This window comes from Schistocerca piceifrons, unplaced genomic scaffold, assembly GCF_021461385.2.
Source record: "Schistocerca piceifrons isolate TAMUIC-IGC-003096 unplaced genomic scaffold, iqSchPice1.1 HiC_scaffold_1419, whole genome shotgun sequence".
NCBI classification, from domain to species: Eukaryota; Metazoa; Arthropoda; class Insecta; order Orthoptera; family Acrididae; genus Schistocerca; species Schistocerca piceifrons.
Window position 1 is genome coordinate 65,001 of NW_025727257.1, and position 5,000 is coordinate 70,000.

The window sequence follows — 5,000 nt, forward strand, 5'->3', positions numbered from 1 at the left end:
GACAGTAGACATAGCACACTGCCACCTACAGGGATCCGACGGAACTACGCCACCCATGCCGGCAAAACAGTATCGCCATCTGTGAAAATAGGGCGACACCACATGCAATACCGCCATCTATGCGCATCGGACAACACTACGTCCGCACCACAAAACATACCGCCATCTGTAGGTCTCCCGCAACATGACCTCCTGCAACGGCGCTACCGCCATCTATGAGACGCCAAGCCGACTAAGACAGCGATGGCGCCACAGTGCCCGCCTTTCGACGCCACCCACAAAGCCTGCAGCCTCTGTCGACCATAGCACCCATTCTCCAGTGGCTCTGCCGCACGAAGCCGTGGACCGGCAATGACTCCACCCGCACCCGTTCGTGGACCACCCCAACCGCCAAACTCGCACCTCCAGCGGATGAACGGCGGACGTTTCCCGCACTCGTAAAGTGCAATCCACCCCTATAACTTGCGTTTCATGAAGAGTTATTTCCAATATGCGACATTCCCGCTGTCCGTATACATGAGCCGCGACCTGTACCACTTACGAGCGAGAGACGCGATCGCGTTGCTCACTGTACGGCGTCCGATACCGAGCCATCAGCATGTCGGTCCCCATGCGCGTTGCACTCGCACTCGCACTCGCAGTCGCAAAAACGTGGGGCAAATATATTACGCGGAAGAGTTATAACAGACCGAGCCCCACTGCATGGGGGGAGTCTTTGTCACTAATGTACACAGATGGAACATTTTGGACTGGAACCAGATTACCCGTACACACGGCGCTGATTAGTAATCAATGCAGAGCCATCAAATTACAGAATATATATACAACTGTCCGTATACATGCTGAAAGAGTGTGCCCACAATGGGAACCACACGTCAGCCAGACACTCTCATCACGCACCACTCTCTGCTTCTAACGGGCGCACATACAATATGTAAGCACCAGCATGGAACAACATCCAGTGCATCCTCTCCGCCACATTACACAATCCACACTATCACAACCAGACCAGGAGGTCCATGCGGAAAATAGAATATCCCCCCCTTTCGACATCCACCATTGCGCAGATAAGGCACCAATACCCACACATGTCCTATACAACGGTGCACCCAACATCACAATAGTACCTCCTGTCACAGCGCACAAACAATGACATGAGTCAAAGACACAGGTCTGACACAAGCATAGAATTGGAGCGCCGCCTCTAATAAGCCAAAGGTGCATCCTGACGTGACAAATCTGATCATGTCACAAGCATTCACTTACTATAATCACTATCAACGAACCTGCTCCCCCCCCTTACACCTTTCCTTACAACAACGTGTAACCTAACCTAACCTAACCTAACCTATGTTGTGCCTTAACCTAACCTATGTTGTGCCTTAACCTAACCTATGTTGTGCCTTAACCTAACCTATGTTGTGCCTTAACCTAACCTATGTTGTGCCTTAACCTAACCTATGTTGTGCCTTAACCTAACCTATGTTGTGCCTTAACCTAACCCATGTTGTACCTTAACCTAACCCATGTTGTACCTTAACCTAACCCATGTTGTACCTTAACCTAACCCATGTTGTACCTTAACCTAACCCATGTTGTACCTTAACCTAACCCACGTTGTACCTTAACCTAACCCACGTTGTGCCTTAACCTAACCCACGTTGTGCCTTAACCTAACCCACGTTGTGCCTTAACCTAACCCACGTTGTACCTTAACCTAACCCACGTTGTCCCCTAACCTAACCCACGTTGTCCCCTAACGTAACCCACGTTGTCCCCTAACGTAACCCACGTTGTCCCCTAACGTAACCCACGTTGTCGCCTAAACCTGCTCTGTAATTGTTATACGACTCGTTCAATTAGTGTAGTGTTGCCCACCCGCAACCCTCGCAATATAGTTCGCTACTCGCACTGCCCGCTCCCCTGTGTATCGCTTCATGTTAAACACCTTGCAAGTCTTGCTCACTTTCCACATGCTCCTGCTGTACACTGTAATGTGGATGGCAGCAGGACGTACATGCCGCCCCTCCCCACGTCCCCACCTTGCCCCCTGCCTTCGCAAGCTGGTTGGTGAGAACTTTGCATGTTCAATGCCCTTCGCATGCGACGTACTCAGGCTACGTTGTGGTGCGGCCTGTGTCAACTGTCCGCTAATGTCGTACGCGTAAACCACAATCTGTACTGCACATTCGTCCTTATGTACTGAATGATACATCGTGGCACATGTGTGACCGTACAACGACTGCGCCCAAAAACGGCGGACCATACAGTGCAAATATTGTGCACGCAGCTACGTGTCGTCTCCCTATGAGAGCTGGATTGCAGTGTGGTACGCCATAGAGACGTGTGGGAGGAACGGACGCCGTGGATGGCGATCAGCATGAGCTGTCTGTTGATGTATTCGGACCTAGTCGTCTCTCCTCACACACCGTGATGGCATGGTGCACCGCGTTCCATATCTGCGACATGCTACAGAGGCCGGTTGACAGTCGTTCGAGCAATGGACATCGCATACGTACGGGGGCCACCTTCCACGTATTGTCTAGGCGTGCACATTTTGTTGCGTGTATGTGGGCAGACGTAGTGTGGCGTGACACCTGACACAGGCATGCAATAATCGTTGAAGTTGCAAATGGCGATGGACGCCTGCGTTTTCTGGTGAAGTTACGCAAATGAACAAATGGTAACCTGTTGTGGTGCGGTTGTTCTCGCTAGGGGTGAATCGGTGATGGCGACGATAGGTTGAGGTACTAACCGGTTGTTCCAGCGATACCCACCATGCCGACGAAACTGAACGGCATCTGGGTGTGAAGCGATACGCGGCGGTGGCTGGGTGGGACCGTCCCCGGCCGGTGAGGGGGCGCCTCCCGGCGTGCTGGCCGCGCGGTGCGTGGGCGCACGCGCTACAGCCGGCTGGTGGGGGCGGCCAGTGGCAGGCGCGCCGGCCGACGGACGCGGCAGGCGTCGCAGCTGCGCGCCGGCGCACCCTGCGCGCGGCGCCGTGCGGCCAAAGTAGGTCCTCGCGGGCCCGGTGCGAAGCGCGGTGGACATCTTCAGTGTGCTGGTCCGATTGAGGACTGTGTGCGTTGAGGATGCGCCGCCGCCCGGCGCTCGGCGCCGCGACGCCGTCTGCTGCTCGGTCGCCCCAGCGGTTCTCGCTGGTGGTTTGTATCGCAGCTGTGCGGATGTGTTGGCGCGTGCGCTGTGCTGGGAGAGTTCGCTTCGGCACCCAAGTGGGGCTTTTGTCCTTCTGTGGCGCTGGCGTTGGAGCTGCCGGTCACCGTAGGTGGCGCGTGTTGTCTCCCGCCGGCAATGCCACGACAGCACGCTCCCGGGCCTCTGTCGGCAGCGGCAAGCTCAGTTGGGAGCACGGGTGGTCGCACCGAAAGCGTCTACTCGCCTAACTCCGGGCGATTGCGCCTCTCTCGAACCCGACCAAGTACTTGGGACGGCGCTGCGCGCCGCCGGGACCTGAGAGGGTTTCGAGGTGTATTGTGCAGGGGAGCTCAGCCTCCTCCTGTTTGCAGAATGATTGAGCGGACGCTTGCGTGTTCGCGCGGGCCCCCGGGACACACTCCCGGGTGGCCGGCTGCTCAGCTCTAGTTGACGCAGCTCCCTGGTTGATCCTGCCAGTAGTCATATGCTTGTCTCAAAGATTAAGCCATGCATGTCTCAGTACAAGCCGCATTAAGGTGAAACCGCGAATGGCTCATTAAATCAGTTATGGTTCCTTAGATCGTACCCACGTTACTTGGATAACTGTGGTAATTCTAGAGCTAATACATGCAAACAGAGTCCCGACCAGAGATGGAAGGGACGCTTTTATTAGATCAAAACCAATCGGTCGGCTCGTCCGGTCCGTTTGCCTTGGTGACTCTGAATAACTTTGGGCTGATCGCACGGTCCTCGTACCGGCGACGCATCTTTCAAATGTCTGCCTTATCAACTGTCGATGGTAGGTTCTGCGCCTACCATGGTTGTAACGGGTAACGGGGAATCAGGGTTCGATTCCGGAGAGGGAGCCTGAGAAACGGCTACCACATCCAAGGAAGGCAGCAGGCGCGCAAATTACCCACTCCCGGCACGGGGAGGTAGTGACGAAAAATAACGATACGGGACTCATCCGAGGCCCCGTAATCGGAATGAGTACACTTTAAATCCTTTAACGAGTATCTATTGGAGGGCAAGTCTGGTGCCAGCAGCCGCGGTAATTCCAGCTCCAATAGCGTATATTAAAGTTGTTGCGGTTAAAAAGCTCGTAGTTGGATTTGTGTCCCACGCTGTTGGTTCACCGCCCGTCGGTGTTTAACTGGCATGTATCGTGGGACGTCCTGCCGGTGGGGCGAGCCGAAGGCGTGCGACCGCCTCGTGCGTGCTCGTGCGTCCCGAGGCGGACCCCGTTGAAATCCTACCAGGGTGCTCTTTATTGAGTGTCTCGGTGGGCCGGCACGTTTACTTTGAACAAATTAGAGTGCTTAAAGCAGGCAAGCCCGCCTGAATACTGTGTGCATGGAATAATGGAATAGGACCTCGGTTCTATTTTGTTGGTTTTCGGAACCCGAGGTAATGATTAATAGGGACAGGCGGGGGCATTCGTATTGCGACGTTAGAGGTGAAATTCTTGGATCGTCGCAAGACGAACAGAAGCGAAAGCATTTGCCAAGTATGTTTTCATTAATCAAGAACGAAAGTTAGAGGTTCGAAGGCGATCAGATACCGCCCTAGTTCTAACCATAAACGATGCCAGCCAGCGATCCGCCGCAGTTCCTCCGATGACTCGGCGGGCAGCCTCCGGGAAACCAAAGCTTTTGGGTTCCGGGGGAAGTATGGTTGCAAAGCTGAAACTTAAAGGAATTGACGGAAGGGCACCACCAGGAGTGGAGCCTGCGGCTTAATTTGACTCAACACGGGAAACCTCACCAGGCCCGGACACCGGAAGGATTGACAGATTGATAGCTCTTTCTTGATTCGGTGGGTGGTGGTGCATGGCCGTTCTTAGT

At 54.4% G+C, this 5,000-nt stretch overlaps 1 non-coding gene across 1 annotated transcript in view; it reads left to right on the forward strand.

The window, feature by feature from the left end:
* The first annotated feature begins 3,613 nt into the window (after window positions 1–3,613).
* The window catches only part of LOC124734002, a 1,909-nt gene continuing 522 nt past the window's right edge, over window positions 3,614–5,000 (forward strand). The window contains exon 1 of the ribosomal RNA XR_007009265.1: window positions 3,614–5,000. This exon is cut by the window's right edge and continues 522 nt beyond it. This is a non-coding gene — a ribosomal RNA (small subunit ribosomal RNA).